The sequence below is a fragment of the Tamandua tetradactyla genome, chromosome 3 (genome assembly GCF_023851605.1).
Source record: "Tamandua tetradactyla isolate mTamTet1 chromosome 3, mTamTet1.pri, whole genome shotgun sequence".
Lineage (NCBI taxonomy): Eukaryota > Metazoa > Chordata > Mammalia > Pilosa > Myrmecophagidae > Tamandua > Tamandua tetradactyla.
Window position 1 is genome coordinate 74,788,533 of NC_135329.1, and position 23,021 is coordinate 74,811,553.

The window sequence follows — 23,021 nt, forward strand, 5'->3', positions numbered from 1 at the left end:
ACAGACATACAAAATCACATCAAAATCAAATCAAGAAGTTGAGTAAAAAAAGGATAAAAGATAGAGTTGGGTGAACATAAAGCAGGAATCAAATGATTGAAAAAGTAAGTGGAAGAACTTATGGGAATTAAGGCACAATAAAAAAGATGAAAACACAACAGAGAGACAGAGGAAAGGATTAACGAACTGCAGGGCAAGATATTTGAAATCCTATACACAAATAAACATAGGGAAAAGAATGGGAAATTATGAGCAGGGTCTCAGGAAACTGACAACATGAAGCATGTGAATGTGCATGACATAAGTGTCTCAGAAGTAATAGAGAAGGAAAAAGGGGCAGAAGGAATAATTGAGGAAGCAATCAATGAAAATTTCACATCTCTTATGAAAGATAAAATTGCATATGTAAGAACTGTAGTATACTCTACCCAGAATAGATTCAAATAGAGCTATTCCAAAACACTTATACTAATCAGATTGTCAAATGTCAAAGATAAAGAGATAATTCTGAATGCAGCAAGAGAACAGCAATCCATACACACAAGGGAGGTTTGATGAGAGTATGTACAGATTTACAGCTGAAACCATGGCAGTGAGAAGGCATGGTATGATCTATTTAACATTCTGATACAGAAAATGGCCAAACAAAATTCTCTATCTAGCAAAACTGTCCTTCAAAAATTACAGAGATTTGAAAATATTTTCAGACAAATTGAGAGACTCTGTGAACAAGAAAATTACTCTATAAGAAATACTAAAGGGAGCACTGCAGGATGATAGGAAAATATAGGAGAGAGAGGTTTGGAGAAGAGTGTAGAGAAATGAAGATTAGCAGAAAGGCAAAGAGAATTTGAGAAAAAAAAATGATATGACAAACTCTAAAAGGCAAAATGGTACAAGAAAGTACTGCCTTTATGTAATAGCATTAAATGTTAGTGGATTATACTCCCTAACAAAAAGACATAGATTGTCAGAATAGATTTTTAAAAAACAGGACTAATCAATATGCTGTCTACCAGAGACTCACTTTAGAACCAAGGACAAAAACAGGTTGAAAGTAAAAGACTTCATGCTAACACAATCAGAAAAGAGTGGGGGGAGCTATACTAACATTGAACAAATAAGGATTTAAATTTAAAATGCTTAAAAGTGACATAGAAGGATACTACATATTGATAAAAGGGACAAGTCTAGACTTAACAATCATATATATTTATGTATCAAGTCAAGGCACCTAAAAAATACATAAGATGGAAACTGACAACACTGAAGGGAGAAATAAACATCTCTACAAAAATTGTTGGACATTCTATACAACTCTTCCATGAATGGGTAGGAAATAAAGACAGAAGGTCAATATAGAAACAGATATTGAATAGTATAAGAAATGAATTAAATATTTATAGAACACTATACCCCACAACAGCAGCATACAGATTTTTTAAAAGTGTTCATGAATCATTCTCCAGGATAGACCATAGGGTGGGTCACAAAGGAAATCCCAAAAAAAGTTTAAAATATTCAAATTATACAAAACACATTCTTGGATCACAACAGAATGAAGTTGGAAATCAATAAAAGGCAGAAGGTCAGAAAATTCACGAACTATGGAGACTAAATGACACACTCTTAAACAACCAGTGGGTCAAGGAAGAACTTATGAGCAAATAAGAAAATATCTTCAGGCAAATGAAAATGAAGACACAGCATATCAAAACTTATGATGTGGTAAAGGCAGTACTGAGAGGGAAAGTTATAGACCCAAATGCATATATTACAAAATAATAAAAAGCAAAAATCAAGGAATTAACTTCTTACTTAAAAGAACTAGAGAAAAGATCAGCAAACCAACTTTCAAGCAAAGAGAAAGAAAGAAATATCAACTATTTAGGGCAGAAATAAGCAAAACTGAGAACAACAAAAGAAAATAGAAAATTAAAAAAAACAGAATTTGATCTTTTGAGAAAGTCAATAAAATTGATGGATGTTAGTTATGCTGACAAAACAGAGAGGATCCAAATAAATAAAATTATAAATGAGAGAGAAGACATAATTACTGACCCCACAGAAATAAAGGAGAAAATGAGAGGGTATTAGGAGGAACTATATGCTACAAAAGTACACGACATAGTAAAAATGGACAACATCAAAAGGTGTAAACAACCAACCCTGATTCAAAAAGAAACAGACAATCTCAACAAATCAATTGCAAATCAAGAGATTGAATAGATCCTCAAAAAGTTCCCCCCAAAAAATCCAGGACCAGACAGCTTCACATGTGAACTCAACCAAGCATTCAAGAAAGAATTTTTACCAAGCCTGCTCAAACTCTTCAAAAAATTGAAGAGGATGGAAACCACCTAACTCATTCTATGAAGCCAACTTCAATGTAATTCCAGAGCCAGACAAAGACACTACAAAAAAGTACATACAGATCAATCACATTAATGACTATAGATGTAAAAATCTTCCACTAAATACTTGAAAACCGAATCCAGCATCACATTAAAAGAATTGTAAACCATGAGCATGTGGAATTTATTTCAGGTATGCAAGTCTGGTTCAACACAACAAAATCAATTAATATAATCAATTAATGTAATAAATTAATATAATAAATGCCAAAATAGGCATTTGAGAAAATTCAAGTTTCTTTCTGGATGAAAACATATTACAGGCTTAGGAACAGAAGAAATATTTCTCAAAATGACAAATAGAATACATGATAAACCTGCAGTTAACATAGTCAATGGAGTTCAAGAGAAAGCTTTCCTTCTAAGATCAGGAACAAGAAAAGTATGCCATTGTCACTCAACATTGTGCCAGGAGTTCTAGCTAGAGAATATAGGCAAGAAAAAATGGCATCCAGGTTGGAAAGTAAGAAGAAAAACTCTCAATGTCTATGATACATTCCTATATGTTGAAAATCCTGAAAAATACACAGCAAAACTCTTAGCACTAATAAATGAGTACAACAAAGTTGCAGGACTGAAGATCAGCATACAAAAATCAGTAGCATTACCATAAACTAGTACTGAGTCTGAGGATGAAATAAAGAAAAAATTCCACTTACAATAGCAACCAAAGACACGAGTATTTAGGAATAAATTTAACCAAAGCCACAAAAGACTTTTACATAGAAAACTACAAAAAATTGCTAAAAATAATCAAAGATGATCTAAATAAATTGAAGGACATACTGTGCTCATGGATTGGGAGAATGAATATACTTAAGTTGTCAGTTCTACCTAAACTGATTTATAGATTCAATGCAATAACACTTAAGATCACAACTTATTTTGCAGTTACTATGGACAAATATTTTACCAACCCTTATAAAAGATATAAATATACAAATCCAAGAAGTCCCAAATATTCCAAACAGAATAAACCCTGATAGATCTACTCAGAGACATGTGCTAACCAGAATGTCAAAGAATTCTAAGAGGAGCCAGGGAAAAATGATTCCTCACTTACAAGGGAAGTACAATAAGATTAAGTGACAATTTCTTATCAGAAACCATGTAGATTAGAGGGTAATGGCATGATACAATTGAGATATTGAACAAGAAAAACTGCCAGACAGAAATCATTTAGCTGGCAGTAATTTCCTTCAGAAATAAGGGATAATTTAAAAATACTCACAGATAAACAGAAGTATTTCTGCACGGTAAAATTAAAAGACAGGAGGGAAAGGTTTGGGTAAGAGAATAGAAATGAAGATTTTCAGTAAGAGTAACAGAAAACACAAAAAGACAAAAATAAGGTATGACATATAAAAGCCAAAGCATAAAATGGTTGATATAAATACTCCTTTACTCTATTCATGTGTAATGTTAATGGATTAAACCCCACAATAAAGAGAAAAAAGACTAGCAGAATGGATAAAAATTATGATTGATGTATATGCTGTCTACAAGAGACTCATCTTGTGACCTAAGGACACGACTATATTAAAAGTGAAAGGCAGGAAAATTGTAGTCCATGCAAAACAATAACAAAAAAGAGCTGAGGTCACTATCCTAATATCAAACAAAATAGACTTTAAATACAAAAATGTTAATGAGAGAAAATAAGGACTTTATATATTTATAAAAGGCAATCCATGAAGAATAAATAACAACTATAAATATATATACACCTAGCTAGATTGCCCCCAAATACATGGAGAAACATGGGCAAAATTGAAAAATAAATAGACTTCAATACACCACTCTCATCAGTAGACAGAAAATCTTGACAGAGGATCAATAATGGAATAGAGAGATGAAATAAAAAAAGAAAAGAACTAGATCTAACAGAAATTTAGAGAACATTACATTTCAGTATAGCAGGATACACATTCTTCTCAAGTGTCCATGGATCATTCTACAGTGTAGAGCACACATTGTGCCACAAAACAAGTTTCAATAAAAAAGGTTTGAAATTATAAAAATCACTTTTTTAATCATAATGGAATGAACCTGGAATAACTAAAATGCAGAGTAAAGGGAAATGCACAAACATATGGAGGTTGAACAAGACACTGTTAAACAATCAGTGGTTCACAGAAGAAATTGCAAGAAAAATTGATAAATATCTCAAGATGAAGAAAATAACACACCATGCCAAAATTTATGGGGTGCAATGAATGCAGTGCTGAGAGAGAAATTAATGGCCCAAAAACCTACATTAAAAAGAAGAAAGAGCCAAAATCCAAGAATTAACTGCACACATGCAGGAAGTAGAAAAGGAACAGCAAACTAATCCCAAAGCATGTAGAAGGAAAGAAATAACAAAGATTAGAGCAGAAATAAATAAAACTGGGAACAAAATAATCCACAGAGAGGAGCAAAACAAATCTAGATTTTCTAGAAGATCAATAAAATTTACAACCCCCTAGCTAGTTTGACAAAACAAAAGAAAATATGCACTTAAATAAAATCAGAAACGAAGGGAGGAACTGCTACTGAACACACAAAAAAGATAAAAGGATACTATGAACATCTATATAGCAAATTTGACAACTTAGATGAAGTGGACAACTTCCCAGAAAGCTATGAAAAGCATATATTTTCTATAGAAGAAAATATATTCTCTATAGAAAAAATTAAAGATGTCAGTAAACCAAGCACAAGTAAAGAGATTGAATCAATCATCAAAAACCTACCATCAAAGAAAAGCTCAGGAACAGATAGCTTCACACATTTTACCAACCTTTCCAAGAAGAATTAATACCATACCTGCTCAGATTCTTCAAGAAAAATGAACAAGCTGGAATAAAACACGGCCTAACTTTCTGTGAAGCCATATCACCCTTATACTAAAGCCTTATAAAGATACTACAAGAAAACTAAAGTTCAGTGTCTTTAATGAATATAGATGCAAAGCTCCTCAAAGAAATACTTGCAAATCAAACCCAACAGCATATGAAAGGAATTATACACCGTGACCTATTAGGTTTTATTCCAGGTGTGCAAGGTAAGCAGTTAATGTAATACATCACATTAACAAATAGAAAGGAAAAACCACATTTGACAAGGCATTTGACAAAATTCAGCATCTTTTCTTAATAAAATTATTTTGAAAGATAAGAATTGAAAGAAACTTCCTAAACATAGTAAAGGGTTTTATGAAAAGCTGACACCTTCATACTCAGTGGTGAAATATTGAAAGCTTTCCCTTTAGTATCAGCAAGAAGACAAGGATCATCATTGTCACCATTCTTATTCAACATCATGCTAGAAGTCCTAGCTAGAGCAGTTTGACAAGAAAAAGAAATAAAAGACACCAAATTGGGAAGAAAGAAGTAAAACTTTTCACTGTTTGCAGATGACATGGTTCTGTAATTATAAAGTCCCAAAAAATTTAATGCAAAGCTACTAGAGCTAATAAATAAATTCAGCAAACTGGCAGCTTAATTGACCAAAAAGCAAAAATCAAGTGTTTCTATACACTTCTAATATGCACTCACGCATGGAAATCAAGAAAAATTCCATTTGTAATAGCAGGGAAAATAAGCAAATATATAGGAATAAATTTAACTAAGGATGTAAACAACCTCTATTTAGAAAATGACACAACATTGCTGAAAGGAATCAAGGAAGATTTAAATAAATGAAAGGACATTCTATATGCATGGATGGGAAGTTTAATTGTAGTTAAGATGTCAATTGTACCCAAATTGACTTACAGCTTTAACACAATCCCAGTGAAAATTTAAATGGCCTACTTTGAAGAAATGGAAAATCCAATCACCAAATTTATTTAGAAGAACAAAGGGCCTTGGATATATAAAAAGAAGAATGAAGTCAGAGGACACACACTTCCTAAGTTTAAAAGTTACAGTGTCAAAACAGCATGGCTCTGGCATAAAGATAGACATTGATCAATGGAACCAAATCAAGAGTTCAAAAATAGTGCAATCAATTTATGGTCTATTGATTTTTGATAATACTGTCAAGCCCACTCAAGTGGGACAGAAATATCTCTTCAAAAATGATGCTGAGGGTATCCATAGAGAAAGTATTAAACTGAAACCCTGTTTCATACCTTATACCCTTATGCAAAAATTAACTCAGAATGGATCAGAGACCTATTAGTTGAAATGACCAAAAAACTCCTTGAAGCATACATAGGACAGCTTCATCAAGATATCACGGTAGGTGAAAGTTTGTTAGACATGTCAACCAAAGCAGAGGCAGTGAAAGAAAAAATAGATAAATGGGACCTCCTCAAAAGTTAATATTTTTGTGATTCAAAGGAGTATGTCAAAAAGTGAGAAGTTAGCCCTCAGTAGGAGTACATATTTGGAATCTACATGTTGAATAAGGGTTTAATATCCAGAATATATAACAGAATCCTGCAACTCAGCAATAAAAAGATGAGCAACCCAATTAACAGTGGGAAAGATCTTGAAAAGACATTTTTCCATAAAGGAAATACAAATGTCTAAAAAACAAATGAGAAGATGCTAAACATTTCTAGCTATCAGGGAAATGGAAATTAAAACCACAATGAGATATCATTTCATACCTGCAATTATTAAACAAATAAAAACCACAAATGTTGGAGAGGATATGGAAAAGGAGGAACACATAATCACTGTTCATTGGAATGTAAAATCGTGCAGCCAGTGTGGAATAAAGTATAGAACTGTCATATGACCTGGCAGTCATGCTACTAAGTGAAGAAATAAAAGCAGGGATGTGAAAAGACATTTGCGCCCCAATGTTCATAGTGACATTTTTCACAGTTGCCAAAAGATGGAAACAACCTATATGCCCATCAACCAATGAATGGATAAATACAATGTGGTATCCACATATGATGGAATATTATTCATCAGAAATGAAGTCTTGAGGTATAAAATAACATAAGTGAAACTTGAGGACATTATGTTGACTGAAAATAAGTCAGATGCAAAAGAACAAATATGATCGCACTAATGTGTGCTAATTATAAGTAAACTTGTGGAGTTAAAACCTAGAACACAGGTTACCAGGAGGAAGAATGATGATAAAGAATAGGGAATAGATGCTTAATATGTGCAGAATTTCCACTTGAGCCATATATATGTGTTTTACTTTAACAAATGTATTAACTAGGTTCTCTAGAGAAACAGAATCAGCAGGAAATATCCATAAAGTTTATAAAAGTGTCTCATGTAACTTTTGAGGAATGTAGAGTCCAAAATCCATAGGGCAGCCTGTGAAGCTGATGACTCCAATGAAGGAGCTGGATGAATTCCACAGGAGAGTTTCATCATTGAAGCAGGAAGAGAGACTGCCTCTTTGGAATCCTCCTTGAAAGCCTTCCAGTGATTAGTTTAAACATCATTAATTGCAGAAGACACTCCCCTTGGCAGATTACAAATGCAATCATCTGTGGATGCAGCTGATGTGATCATGATTTAATTCTATGAAGTGTTCTCCTAGTAACAGACAGGCCAGCACTTGCCCAACCAGACAAATGGGCACCACCTGGCCAAGTTGACACATGAACATGACCATGACAACAAGCTTTTATTGTCTCACAGTTTTGAAGTGTAGAAATACAAAATAAAAAAAATGTTGACAATGGTTTCCAGGAAGATGGTGGATTAGGATAGGTCATGTTCACCCTTACTCCAGGGAACAGCTAGAGAAGCAGTAGAAAAAAATCACTGGGACAGTAATTCCAGGGTATAAATGACCTGAAAGGGTCTTCTACACCACACAGGGAGGCCCCTTGTTGAAAAGGCTGAGGAGTTGAGAAACAGCAAACCTGAGATTGTACAGCTAGTACAAACAGCCTAATGTACCCCTTTCCAAATGAAGACTTAGAGCCCTCAAGAATGCATGGGCAGGATACAGGGACTAAGAAGTATGCAAAGCCGCATTCCTTGAACATGCAGCACTCATGCACACCACTCCCAACCCCCTTGCAACCCATGGACACCCCCCACCTCCACATACCTGAACCCTTACTCTGACTCCTCACCATTCCACATGCACCCAAGCTCTGCCCACCAGTGATGCAAGCACCCCTGCCCTGTCCCATGTCCCAACTGTACATCACCACCCTACACACCACTGCCACACACACGCATCTGGACCTGTCCACTTCTCCCATGTAAGCCCACACTCACCCTGCGCACCATGGGACTCACACATCCATGCCTAGCTCCTTGCCCTCCTGGGTAATATTTAAATGTTTGGAAATCAATAGATGTGATGCTAGCACATTATGTTGAGTGTAATTAAAAGCACTGAATTCTGAGTGTGATTGTGGTGGAAACATGAAGTTTATTAATGTATGTCACTAGGAAGAAAGCATAAAATATTGGTCTGTATAACATAATTGTATAATCCTGTGGTGGATGACAATATTGATTAGTAGTAAGAATACAAAAGTGTTCTTTGATGAACTAGAACAAATGTACATCTCTGTTTCAAGGTGTTAGTAATAAAGTGTATGAAAAACTGCATTTATGGTAAACGCTGGACTATAGGTAACAGTAATATTCCTAATATTCTTTCACCAACAGTAGCAAATGCACCAGACCAATGCTAAATGTCAGTAATATGGAAGATAAGGAGTTGGGATGTTTGGGTTATTCTTGAAGTAATGAGAATGTTCTAAAATAGATTGTGCTGATGAATTAACAACTATCTGAAGACATTGTGAAACATTGATTGCACACTTTGGATAAATTTTATGGTATGTGAATGTATCTCAATAAAACCACCTAAAAATGTAAGTTGCTTGCTGCTTTCTACATACTAGCTGGAATCAGAAGTTCACCATCAGACTTTTTTAAACTTAATATGCAATCATTTATTTAACAGTATAACATTTATCATATTATTTTAGTAACTACATACATGAAGATAATAAACTAATAACTGTAGTTCAATTTGTAGATTAAGATGACTTTCAAATGTGAATTCAGTTTTCCTTTTTTATCGCAACTTTCAGAGGGATATCTGTGATATTCTTTTCAAGTACAGTCAATCTAGAATCGGAAAAAAATCCTTCAATTAATGTGAAAAAAATGTAGCCTATTAGGAAACATCAATATAAGAAGGGTGTGGTAGGTAGATTCAGTTGTCAACTTGGCCAGGTGAGCATACCTAGTTTTGTTGCTACGGACATGAGCCAATGGTACGTGAACCTCATCTGTTGCTGATCTACATCTCAGTCGACTAGGAGGCTTGCCTGCTGCAATGAAGGACATTTGACTTAATTGGCTGATGCTTAAATGAGAGACCACAACTTAGCACAGCTAAGTAGCTCAGCATTCCTCATCTCAGCATTCGCAGCTCAGCCCAGGCCTTTGGAGATGCGGAAAGAAGTCACCCTGGGAAGTTGGAACCCAGGGGCCTGGAGAGAAGACCAGCAGAGACCATCCTGTGCCTTCCATGTAAGAAAAAAACTCAGTGGAAAGTTTGCTGCTTTTCATCTGAAGAACTAACAAAATAAATCCCCTTTTATTAAAAGCCAATCCATCTCTGGGGTGTTGCATTCTGGCAGCTAGCAAACTAGAACAAAGGGTTATAGATTGAGGTCCAATGTGAGGTGTCAGTGGATATCCTCTGGTTATAGAGCCCCTGTGGGCCATCTCTGCTAAAGGACTGTATATTTAGTAACAAGATGAAGAAGGCTACTTCTTGTAGGAGAAAATGATCTTTTGCCTTCATAGGTTTAATAATATCAAAGTTAGTCTAAAGAGGATATTTTATTCAATGTATTCAATTATTCCTTCAGACAAAGTTGATATCCATCCTCAGGCAGAGGCCCAGGTATTTCCATCTGAAGGGGATAAAATGTGCATACCAGGAGAATTTCATTTTATTTTGTTCAGGTTTCCCTCTGCCTGGCAGTGATCCTTGATTGTTTTATTCCCTGTTTTTAGTTTAACTCCTATGTTCTTTGTCTCCTGCTATTCGATGAGAAGTAGAAAATTTCTTTTTAAAGCTCCTCAGCTGTCCATATGGGACTTTATTCCATTCAGACTTATTTATCCCATACATGTGATGCTTCAGTGTGATATTCTTATACTGTATCCTTCATCCCTGCAGAGATTCAGCTTCTTAAGGCTCCAAGGCTAATCCTACTCAGTTTATACCAGGACATCAAAGTTATATAGGTAGCCACAGGTGGACCTGGGCATGAAGGCAGGAATAAAAGGTGAGTTGGAGGAGGGCAGTAATCAGCAGTTCATTCCTGGGCTGAGATAGATTAACCAGGTTAGCTTTTAGGGAACACCTGAGACAGGAGTATTTGCCTGAGACACTGAAGTCTGAGTCCAGGAGAAGAGTCCCCAGCAGACTCCAACATTGAAGAAAAGTAGTGAATGAGAGTAGTAGCAGGAGTCCAGGGGTCTCTTCCCCACCTCTAAACTCCTGTGTCCTTTATCAGGCCCTATCTAGTATCAGGTCTTGGGCCCTGGACTTTTGTCCCAGCCCCTCAGCTGCCCAACAAATCCCCAGTTGAAGTTCTGGATGGAACACAATGGGATGGCTGTGACATCATCCTCTTCCCTCATTGCTTTTAGAGGTACCATAGAACTACCTCATCCTATTCCATAAGCCAAAGGCACTTTTACCATGGTACTGCTACCCACTTCCAGCTCCCTCCTCCAACTCCATCCATCCATTATTTCTAAGACATCAGTAGAATCAGGAGATGTCCCACATTCACAAAGAAATGCTTAGCATGCAGAGAATATGACTTTCCATGATCATGACACTAATTAGAAGAGAAGAATATTCCCAAATCAAGTACACAAACCTGTACAACCCCCTAGAAACTGCTGTCTTTTAGGGTACAAAGATGGATCTCACTGTGAAGCCAAGTGGAAGGGTTGATTGAAATCCCCATGTGAAGTAAGAGATTCTCTTTCAGTATTGCCCTAATTTAGCCCCTTCCAATGCCCCACCCAAGGTTTTTAGTTCACAATTTTCCATGGTGATAGTAACTGTGTTAGTTTGAAAGGTACTGGAATGCACTATATGAGAAATTGAATGGCTTTTATAAAGGGAAATCTAATAAGTTATAGGTTTACAGCTTCTAAGCCTATGTAATTGTCCAGACTAAGGCATCCGGGGAAAGATACCTTAATTCAAGAAAGGCCAGTGGGTCTGAATACCTCTGTCTGCTGGGTTGTCAGTCAGTCATGTGGCTGGCATCTATACTGTTTCCTTGCTCCTGGGTTCATTTGCTTTCATTCTCTGTTCTTGTGGGGGTTCCTCACTTCACTTCTCTGAGGCTGGCTTTCATCTCTTGGCTTCCCTTATGTCTCTCAAAGTTCTGGCTTGCTTAACATCTCATGGAAAGGCACATAGCAATATATGTTGGGCTTGAAATGTCTCCAAACACCTATGTCTCTGCTATCTCTATTGGCTCTGAAGTTTCTGTTGGCTCTCTCTGTCAGTGCTGTCATTTCTATAATTTCTGACTCTCTCCAAAATGTTTCCTGTTTTAAAGGATTCCAGTAAACTAATCAAAGACCCACCCAGAATTGGTGGAGTCACATCTCTATGGAGATAATCTACACAAAAGTTTCCAACTACAGTATTGAATTAGGGTTAAAAGAAGTAGCTGAGTCTACAAGATTGGATCAAGATTAACACAAGGCTTTTCAGGGGTGCATAGCACTTTCAAACCAGCACAGTAACCAAGCCTGAGTACTAACTTGACCAGAGCATCTTTGTTCTTTTTTCCTTTGTTCCCTGTCATAAGGTGATCAAGAATGACTGCACAGATATCCAGATGTGACTAGCTGGAACAACAAGAAATGGAGCTCAAGTGTGGTCTAGGGAGGGGACCTGGAGTTCCAGGAAACAGAAACATGTTTCTGTTATCAGTGGCTGCCAATATTGGAAATAGGCAGCAGCAATGGGGGAATTATGGATTTGGGTCAATGGAGTGAACTATCCTCAGGGAATCTAGATATTCACATCACCTCAGATAGCAGAGCTAGCAAATGCTTCAGTGAATGTGGGGCTCATTCTAAAAAAAAAATTTTTATATCCTTTTCCTAAAATTTGGCAGTCAGTTTGTGTTTTCTATGGGCTTTTCCAGACAAGAAGGGTTGTGAACAATGTGTAGTCTGAGTTCTCCTCCCAAGAACATGATGGAGTTTCAAGATTTATAGTGGAGTCAGAAAATGGCTATTTTGTTTATATTCTTTGCTTTTAAGTCAAGCTGTTCATTGACATAGTTTACAGGGACTCATCATTTTAAAATTCATTATTAAGAAAACAGAAGCTAGGCCACAATGGCTCAGCAGGGAGAGTTCTCACCTGCCATGCTGGAGACCTGGGTTCGATTCCCAGTGCCTGCCTAAGCCAAAAAAAAAAAAGAGTCCATACTCTGCCTTTGCTTAGTGGCCTTGGACAAGTCGCATTTCTTTGGGCAGGCCATGGTGGCTCAGCAGGCAAGAATGCTTGCCTGCCATGCCAGAGGACCCAGGTTCAATTCCCGGTGCCTGCCCATGTAAAAAAAATAAAAATAAAAATAAATTAAAAAATTTTAAAAAATAAAAGAAAACAGCAGCTCCATAAACCTCATCTTCTCCCACAGGAAAACATTTTCATAGCTCGATATTATTTTCTGGGTGCTGCCACATCCATTTCATCTCCATCTGTTGGCTTGTCCTCTTCAACCTCAGCCCTAGGATGTCTACATTTGTAGCATGTTTTTAGAAATTCATTAGATTTAGTCAATTGGAGCCAAAATTTGATTTTGATCATTATTTCTTTTGTTCTGATGCATTTTCTCTTATGTGTTGCAGGCAGACATGTTTTTCTCCTTTCCTTCTTTTTTATTCTACTTCTTTGTATATCTTTTGTGCACTTACCTTTTAATGTTTTTCTTTATACCATTTGAATTATCCTGAAGCAATTTTGCAACTGATGGTTATTTTTCCCATAAAAATGAAATATCAGACATAGAAAACTGTACTCTCGACTGTGATAGCCAGTAGCAAAAATATATTAGCTTTTTCAATTTAAATGTCAGTTTAACAAAAAAATTCAATTCTACAGCTACACTAAGAGCATATAAAGGAAAAATTTAAGAATATCTAAGATAGCTCGAGTATCAAATTATCAAGGGCCAGTTCATTCACAATGAATGATAGGGGGATGTAATTAGTTGATAATCTTGGAGCGGCTGGCCTCTCTGGGTTTCATATATATATATCTGGCCTAAGAACACTCTGCAGTTTATAGGTTTCAGGAAAGTAAACATTTATAGAGTCTCAGAACCCTTGGTGTTCTTAAGAGTTAACGGGAATGATGTTGTTGGGGTTTGGCAAATCATGGCAATTAGAAGTATCTAGCTAAAGTTTGCATAAGGGAAGCCTCAAGAATAGCCTCTCAACTCTATTTAAACTCTCTTAGCCACTGATATCTTATTTTGTTACACTTCTTCTTTCCCTTTTTGTAAGGAAATCATTGTTAGTTTCATGATGCCAGGGCAAAGCTCATCCCTAGGAGTAATGCCTCACATACTCAGGGAGACTTCCACCCTTCAGTGTCATGTCCCTGATGGGGGAAATGTGATGATTTTTCTTGCATATTTGGGCTTAGATTGAGATGCCACATGTGAGCAATAAGAGAGACTTCCTGAAAGCAACTCTTAGGCCACATTATAGGCAGTCTCCACTACAAAAATAAACTTCATTGGGTCAAGCCTCAAAATCAAGTCCTTGGCCTATTTTCTTGGCAGTCCCCAATGTTTGAGAAGGTTTTAGGGGAGTCCCAGATGAAAAAGTTTAATAGGTCCATTATTTTTCTTTGTTCCCTTAAGGGACTCTACCAATACTTTTTAAAAGTATCAGCCCACCATTGTCTGGAATGTATCCAGGTATTACATTAAACTATATGGAATCATTCCATTCTGGGCTCCATTTGTTTGGGTTGTGTAAATGAGATATCCAGATATGTTGGTTTAGATTGTGCTACAGAAAATTTAGGTTCTAGACAAAATAATCCTCTCTACGTTTTGTCTAATACAATAGGTGAGGCTGTAGAATACATACCCTATCATTTTTTACCCTGTATTCTGATTTACATTAGTCCCAACCAGATTGGCTTCATTTTCATCTCTAATTGAAGCCTGATCTGTATTTTTGTTACTTTAACTGCTATTGTATATAGCAGTGCTGACTTTCAGGGCTTCAGAAATCCAACACTGAGTCTTAGGTGTCACAGAGGTTCTCAAAGTTCCAGGTAAGTACTGTCTCAGAATTTAGAAATACATTTACTTTAGTATAAGTATGGCTGCTATAAGAGCTTACAGTCTAGCTCCAATTTTCTTATAAGCATTTTCTGAGAGAGACCATAGCATATTTGTACTTTGTTTCTACTTATTTTGCACAACACATTGTCCCTAATTTTTGTTCAGTTTGTTGCATAGCTCTTGCACTCCTTTCTGTAGATATATATGCCGTGTATGTGTGTGTGTATTTATCACAGTTCACCTTTTGGCTTTTCAGTCATTGTACACTTTGGCCCCATCCATCCATTGGGCATCACAGAAGATGTTTAAAATAAAAAACAGGTCTTAAAGTATCCTCACTTGGTTGTACTATCAGTAGCACTCTTAATTTTAGAAAACTTTTTCTTATCCAAGGAGACAACTGATAAACACAGCCTCACCAAGTATCAAATCAAAACTCCCTCTAATCTCTTTTTCCTCCCCACTCCAATTATTTACCCCTGTTACCAGTGTAGAATTGTTGAGGTTTTCCTGTTAACTATACACTGTATCATGCAACATTAGTTTTCTTCCTATACCCCTGTTATTGACTTGTTGTAGAAGATCAAACCTTTGAAGTAGTTCATGTGAGAAATTATAATTGTAAGGTTAATTGGTGAGATACATACACTATACATCCCCTTTCAATCATGTTCACCTTCAATATAACAATGATTAACCCCACTAATTAGCTACCATCCATTCTATCCATTCCTTTACATTTAAGTTCAACCACATTGGGTAGCATTTGCCCTACTTCTAGCTCTGAGTACCACTACATCCCCGATATTCTGCAGAATAAACCTCTGAGATTACCTTTACCACAGTCATAATACCGAAATCATATAGTATCTATTCTTTTGTGTCTGACTTATTTTACTCAGCATTATATCCTCGAGGTTCATGCATTTTGCTGTAAGTTTCAGGACCTCATTTCATCTTACTGCCGCACAATATTCCTTCTTATATATATACCACATGTTGTTTATTGTCTTGTCCATTGATGGGCACTTGAATTGTTTCTATCTTCTGGCATTTGTGAATAGTGCCACTATGAATATCAATGTGAAAATGTCTGTTCATGTCACTGCTTTGATGTCTTCTGGGTATATGCTGAGTATTGGTATCACCAGGACATGGGGAAATTCAATATTTAGTTTTCTGAGGAATCACCAAACTGTTTTCCACAGAGGTATACCATTATACAATCCCACCAATGCTGAATGTGTTCCAGTTTCTCTGCATCCTCTCCATCATTTTTAGTATTCTGTTTCATTCATAACAGCAATTCTTATAGATGTGAAGTGATACCTCACTGTAGTCTTGATTTACATTTTTTTATAACTAATGGAGTTGAGCATCTCTTCAAGTGCTTTTTAGCCATTTTTATTTACTCTTTGGAAAAGTGTATGTTCATATCCTTTGCTCATTTTATAATTGTGTTGTTTGTTCTTTTGTTGTTGAACTGTACAGAGGATATCAAGCTTTTATCCGATATGTGGTTTCCAAATATTTTCTCCCATTGAGTTGGCTGCCTCTTTGGCTTTTTGACAAAGTCCTTTGAGGTGCACAGCTTTTTATTTTAAGGAGATCCCATTTACCTGCTTTTTTATTCATTACTTGAGCTTTGGGAGTAAAATTTAAGCTACCTCCTATTACTAGGTCATGAAGCTGTTTCCCTATGTTTTCTTCTGGGTGTTTCATGGTACTGATTCTTATATTTATATCTTTGATCCACTTTGAGTTTAGTGGCTGATGTGGAGGTGGGTATTGTGGGGTGGTGCATGGCTATTCTCTGCATATGACTGGGTCACCGATCCTCGCACAGGGAATAGGGCAACTGACAACAGTGTCCAGTGGTGCAGAGCTGGTCACAGCACACTGCAAACAGCATGTACTTTCATGGCACTTGATGGTATGGTTCTTCATGACAAGAAATTAGGCTGCTGATCTCAGCACTGGTGGTTAAACATTTTGTGGTGATCAGCTAGGCATACCTCTGGGCTCCCCAAGGATCCTGTCAATTGTGGAGTCTTGTGGGAAATTCTCCCAATATAGCTACGTGACAGGCTTGGGAGGAGAGATGGTCAACTCCCTCAGACCCCTACTTCCCTATACACCACTCCCCATCTCCAGTGAAATCGTGGCTGAACAGAATAATCCCATTCTCCCCATTCCTACCTCCCTGCTTCTCTCATACAGCCCCCCCCCCATAAAGTGTATAATACCCTCTCTGAACACTGGTACCTCAGAAGAGCCATCCTGATCATTTTTTCTGTCTCCTCTCTTGTTCCTCACAGCAGAGTTGAACCCAGCCTACCCTGCTCAGCTACCCTCCTGGTAACCTGTTATAGTGTTTTTGAGCAATGCCTTCCATTTAACAACCCCAAATGAGTTCTGAGATTTTAAAACACACAGTAAACACCATGAGTAAGTCCTTGAAATACCTACTGGATGGATTTAATCACAGTTGCACACTAGTTTGCAAATAACATCTGCTTTATTAGATCCAGACCTATGAAACAGGGTCATCACTGGAAGCACATGTTTCCCAGTCTTCAAAACTACTACTGAGCTAATTAAGTATTGTTCAAAGGCTGAAAAAAGAACCGCAGAGTTCTCCTATCATTTTACTAACAGTTTGTCCACAACTACTGTTGTTCGTTATTAAACTGATAGGAGTAGAAGTATATATATATATATATATATGTCTATAGGTAGGAACAGACCAGAAACACATATAAAGCATGAAAAAGTAGAGAAAGAAAGATATAGAAAAGCATCAAGTAATTATTGATCTCTATGTTCTATTAAAAATAAACCACAAATGTTAGCAATAGTATTACAGGTTTCTTACCTTATATTTCTCCTTGATTCCAGTTATGTTTTCATGTTCCATGTATTTAGTATAACCTCATGTTTGCTTTCATATATATGTATTATAATTATTTCAAATTTGGATCCATTCATTCTAAAACATGTTTCCCATGTCATATGTTGCCCAGAAATTTTTTTCTTTGAGGTAGGTATGCTTCTTTACTGTCTTATATCTTGGCCCCTGAGCTCCTTTCCTGTTATTCCCCTTTAGTATAACTTTCCCTGTAGATGCATTTGGAGGGGTTGGAGAACAAACTCTAACTGTGTCAGAGAATGATAAATTCAGTAAGGGGAGAGAAGAGGATAGCAGTTGGGCAGAGAGCCTTCAGCCTGCCAAGACCTTCCCATGTGCCATGGTAGTCTCCAAGGAACTCCATCACATCAGAGCTTCCTGATGGAAATATGTGGTGCAATTTGACATTAATCCACTGTTTCTGGGGAATAGGAAAGTGAGCATGGTTGTCTGGCACATCATTTACCACCTGTTGCTCTGATTCCTCACCCAAAAGGGTTTTGTGCTGCTCTAATTTCCCTGGTGACACCCACCTCAAAGACTTGGGCATTTCCCACAGATACTTATAATAGGCAGTTACATTCTCAAGGCAATGACTGAGGAGAGACTAGCACACATATGTAAACACTTTCATTTTGGCTCCCTTCTCACAGCTGCAGATAATGTCCTTTGCTCCAGGCTGCTGCCACCCACATCCTCCAACTACAGATGTATATGCACACACAAATGTATACACAACACACATATGCATCTTCACATGCACAAACATGCACATGTGCACACAAGTACATTCACACATATATGTACATCACAGTCCAAAACAGCCCTTCTTCCTCCCAAAGTTTCATCATTATTGTGGGTTTATTGGTAGAAAGATACCTTGTTTTCTCCATGATTAAATTTAGGGACAGATTTCATTGGACAGTGCCTGCAAACTCTCCTAATTCAGCATCCTGATGGCAGGTGAATATCATATTTGTGTTTTCAATTCAATTTCATATATCCAAAGTTTCCTATAGCTCAAACAAATACTGGGATTCTTGGGATGATTGACTGTTGGGGCCTGCACTTATGAAAAAACACAGTGACTCTAAGACTTTCTCCTTACTCCAAATCTCATAATACAGTCCACCCAATGCATTGGTGGACTCCTAGACCTCTGCATGTGATTTCCAGGTTCAAGATGCTGCTAGGACCCCATCCTCTCCAGTCAAAGTCTAAACACATACATACCATTGATTCCTTAACTTGGTTTTCAAGGTTGGGGTCTGGTCCCTCCTTCTCATCCCAATATTACCTCCACTTTTCCCCCAAACTTTCCCTATGATCCAGTCATGCTGTTCTCCAAGCAACTCTACTAAAATTAATCCTGGACATATATCCTAAACCGAAGTCCTGTCTTCCACAGAGAATTTTAATTCCAACCCATATTTCAATCAAGCCTATTTCAGTGGAGCATTTCTTGACCAAAAATTCTTAAGCAAGGGACCATATTTAGAAATCTTAAGGATATCTACAAAGTTCTAAAAGTATGGGGACATTTTAGTCTCCATCCCACAGCTTCATTTGCAGCTCATTGATTGACCCAGGCCCAGGTAAGCACTGCAGGAGTGCTTTGCTATGGAGGACAGGGCATGGGATGGGAGTCAAGGTATAGGGATCTGGTTTGGTCCCACCCAGTGATGCCTCATGGAATATGAAATCCTCAGAACTTGAGGAGAGATAAGGGATCATCCATTTTAAGCCCTGCAAAGAGGCTAATATGTTACCTTGCTCTACTACTAGCTCTTTGCTCCTGTACTTGTGATAGTTTGCACAGATCTTTTTTTCTACTTTCCCAGCAGCCTAACTCTCTTGAAGTTGTTGCTCTGAGTCTTCTTCAACCTGGGAGCTTTACTGCAGCTTTTCTGTGGAGGTGAAGAACAGGATGGAGGTAGCCCTGAGGGGTAGGGTCTCAGTCTACACTGGTAATTTGACAGAACTGAGGGGAGAGGACATTCCATTTCCAAATTAACCATCACAGCCCTGATTCTGGTGCAGGAAACTGGGCTCCTGTCTCAAAGACTGACAAGCCCATAATGAGCCCAAGATCATGAACATAATCTCCTTTACTTACCAAAGGGAAAACTGAAGTTCAGAACTGAAGTGATAAGCCTTGGTTCACATTGCACATCAGAAAGTTCATTAGGTTCCTCTCTTAGGTTATATCATAGCCTAAACCCAAGCTAAAGGTGAAATAGGAAAACCAACTGGATTTCTTCACCTCTCAGTAACTAATGTGCTAATCTTTACATTGTAAAAGAGATACAGGGAACTGTAAAAGAAGGTTTAAGGAAATCTAACTCTTGCCTCCCTTTAAGCTCTGGTGAGGAATAAGAATATAGCTATAGCACAAATCACTGATGTCAGAGGCTTCTCTCTATCTGCTTGGAAATATAGTTCAAGTAAGGATGTGCTGGTTTTTCTGTGGACGTGCTTTCAAACTTGTTGACTAAATTTCTAGAAGTGAAGGCTGTATTGTATGGTGACACTGTTTTCCTTTGAAAAGAACTGCCAAATGTCTTTTAAAGTGAGTGTACTGTATGTATCCCCAAGACCACTTAATGTTATTTTCTGTTGTTCCACATATCCTCCAGCAATTAATATTATCATTTGTTTTCAATTTTAGCTATTCTTAGGTGTATACTTGTATCTCATCCTTCTTTTTAATTTGCTTTTTCTTAATGATAAGTATACTATGCATCCTTTTGCATACTTCTTAGACATCCATATATCTTTGGAGACATATCTGTTCATATATGAACATATTTTTAACAGAGTTGTTTGTTTTCATGTTAACTGTTATGAGTTCTTTCTATATTTTGCATACAAGTAATTTTGCACATATGTAGTTTGCAAATATGACATTTTTACTTCTCTCAGCACCTTTTCCTTCTTTATTCTTTTGGAAGATGTCTATGGTGCAAGTTATAATTTTATCAGGGCAGGGATTTATAAGTTGTAGAAGTACTTGCAAATTAAAAGATGCTGGAATTTTCCCTTATGGGTGAAGCCTAGGGGAGGTGCAATGTAGTCAAGGCACTTTTCATTCAATTAACATTTATCAAACATTATTAAAAATAATACCAAGTGCAGAAATATTCTGTGCTGAAATTGAAAGCATCTTAATGCAAATGAATTACAAATATTTATGCAAGTAAACAATATGTGATAATATTGAGCCAAGTATAAGTATTAAATAAAGCTCTTCAATGACAATATACAAAAGTTTGTGATTATTAAAATGTCTTTTCCCTTGGCTAGCATAAAGGAGAGGAAGTAAATTTGAAAGTATACTTCATGAATATTATGCTTAACAAGACATATGAATATATATTCAACTTGAAAATACAGAAAAAAAGAAAAGTAGAGAATGTGAAAATGGCTCATCACCAGAAGAAAATATTGATAATTATGGGAAAGACACATAAATACAAAATAATGCCACTGTGGACATTTTAATTTCACCTTTCCAAAAGAGATATACCAAGTTTAGTGCTTTCAGATTTTAATCTCTTAGTGGGGGAAATTTATTTTCAATGACTGCATCTAATTTACAAAAATGCAACCACTGATCTGACTCTTTAATATAGTGACAAATTAAAACCTGGAGAAATTTTGTCTTAAATAATTTTAAGCAGAAGGCAATAGTAGATATTTTTTTTAAAATCACCATTGTATTCCAGTCTGTAATACCTGATTTAGTACAGAAATTTTATTTAGTGCAAATATCCAAATTTGGAAGTGGCTTATATGTATACATGTAATTATACATCCATATAATTGATATTAAATTCAACCATTAATTCTTTCAGTGTCACTTACTGCCTCTTTGAGATGCAATAATAACCTCTATCAACATTTTAACAGTATCAGTCACACTGTGCATCTGCAGAAAACATTTTAGTAAGCAAAATCCAATCAAAAATAAGTTAAGAACTCCCCTGGGTCATGAGCATCTATCAAAAATGAATATTCTCTGGGTGTGCAAGCGTAGTTCAGTGGTAGAATTGTTGCCTGTGGGAGACCTGGGTTTGATTCCCAGCCCATGCAGTTCCCAAAAATAAACAAACAAGCTAACAAAGAAAGAAAAAGCAAACAAACAAAAATTCAACAAATGGTCTTGCAGAAATGGAATACTCACATACAAAAAGAATGAAATGTGACCCTGGGCATATAGCATACAAAAAAAAAGAAAGAAAATTCTCTCAGTTGACAAGTAATCTAAGATGCTTCTTTTCTGGAAATATTATTTATTGTTTGCTTCCATTAAAGCCAAGACTGTAAAATTATAATAAATTTTGTTTTTGGAGTAAGTAACATTTACAATTATGATAATAATGTGAGTTTTAATATATATAACTGTTCTAGTTTGAAAGCTTCCAAAATGTGATAAACCAGAAATGGAATGACTTTTAAGAAGGGAAGTTTAATAACTTGCAAGTTTATGGTTCTAAAGCTGTGAAACTGTTCAAATTAAAGCAAGTCTATAGAAATGTCCAATCTAAAGTATCCAGGGAGAGATGCTTTGGTTCAAAAAGGCCAAGGACATTCAGGGTTTCTCTTTCAATTGAAGAGACACATGGCAAACATAGCAGTGTCTTCTAGCTCTCTTTCCAGGCTTCTTGTTTTATGAAGCTCCCTTGGAGGGATTTTCATTCTTCATCTCCAAGGTTCTGGCTTCCTGGGCCCTGTAGCTTTTTCCAAAATGGTTCCCTCTTAAAGGATTCCAATAAGCAGCCCTACCTTGAATGAGTGGAGATACATCTCCATGGAAACCATCTAATCAGAAGTTACAACTCACAATTAGGGGCAACATCTCCATTGATAGTCAATATTGCTCCTACTCAGCGATATTGAATGAGGGTTAAAGGACATGACATTTCTGGTATATACCAGATTCAAATCAGCACAGCAACCTTTTCACTTTCTCTTTTAAAATATACTCAAACTGATGAGACAGTTATAAAAATAATACAATCCCCATATGGAGAATTCCTACATGCTTCTCCAGTCACATCCAGATTCACAGATCCACCAATTTGAATGTTTTTAGCATATTTATCAGATCACTCTATCTATCCATCCATCTGTATATTTATCAATCAATTTTCTGAACACTCGAGTGTAAGTTTTATGTATCATGATCTGTGAGCACTGAATAGTGTAATATTCATTTTTATAACACCTTTGGTATAGTCACCAAGTTCAAGAGTTTTAGCATAGATACAAAGTTTATAGTCTATAATCCTATTTTTCATATGTTTAAACATTGTCCCTTAAAGCCTTTTTTCTTCCAGTGCTAGATCACATACACAATCATATATTGTATTTAACTGTCATAGTATCTTTAATTCCTTCTTTT

General features: G+C 36.5%; 1 long non-coding RNA gene across 12 annotated transcripts in view; it reads left to right on the forward strand.

Annotated features, from left to right (window-relative positions):
• The window catches only part of LOC143677386 (uncharacterized), a 141,413-nt gene that overhangs the window by 45,122 nt on the left and 73,270 nt on the right, over positions 1 to 23,021 (forward strand). The window lies entirely within an intron of this gene.